Genomic DNA, 838 nt, shown 5'->3' with positions numbered 1-838 from the left:
GGGGGGAAATACAGCCCGGGGGGGGGAAATACAGCCCTGGTGAGGGGGTTGGGGGTAAATACAGCCCGGGGGGGGTAAATACAGCCGGGGGGGGGGGCTAAATACAGCCCGGGGGGGGTAAATAAGGGGGGGTAAATACAGCCCCGGTGAGGGGGTTGGGGGTAAATACAGCCCCGGGGGGGGGAGATAAATACAGCCCCGGTGAGGGGGTTGGGGGTAAATACAGCCCTGGGGGGGTGGTAAATACAGCCCCAGGGGGGGGCAAATACAGCCCCGGGGAGGGTGGTTGGTAAATACAGCCCCGGGGGGGGGGGGGGGTAAATACTGCCCCGGGGGGGGCCTGGTAAATACAGCCCCGGGGAGGGGGGGGTAAATACAGCCCCGGGGAGGGGGGGGTTACATAAAGTTTGGGGAGGGTAAATACGGCCGGGCAGGGGGAGATACAGCCGGGGAGTGAGTGTGAGAGAGGTGGGGGTCACTGGGAACAGGTCTAAACAAACCCGGGATGGTGGTGTTTGTGGGAGAGGGGTAAATAAGCCCGCAGGAGAGTGGTGCTATGTATAGTTGGAGGTAAATAACAGGGCGGTGCTGAAGGAGCCTGGCCACCTTGGTGAGGGGGTGGGGGCTGGAGGAAAGTGAGGGTTGAGGAGCTTAACAATCCAGGGGAGTGGGCATACGAAGGGGCTGAACAAATCCTGAGCACGATCCGTGTAGGAAAATTCAGGGGGACAATTCTCGGGGTGGGAATTCCCTGCAGTGGGGATATGGTAACCAATCCTCGGGAGTGAATAATCCGGAGTGGTACGTGTTGCTGGGATCCTTGTGTTCACTCACTGAT

The sequence above is a fragment of the Scyliorhinus torazame genome, chromosome 20 (genome assembly GCF_047496885.1).
Source record: "Scyliorhinus torazame isolate Kashiwa2021f chromosome 20, sScyTor2.1, whole genome shotgun sequence".
In the NCBI taxonomy this organism is placed as follows: Eukaryota; Metazoa; Chordata; class Chondrichthyes; order Carcharhiniformes; family Scyliorhinidae; genus Scyliorhinus; species Scyliorhinus torazame.
This window is presented reverse-complemented; position numbering follows the sequence as displayed.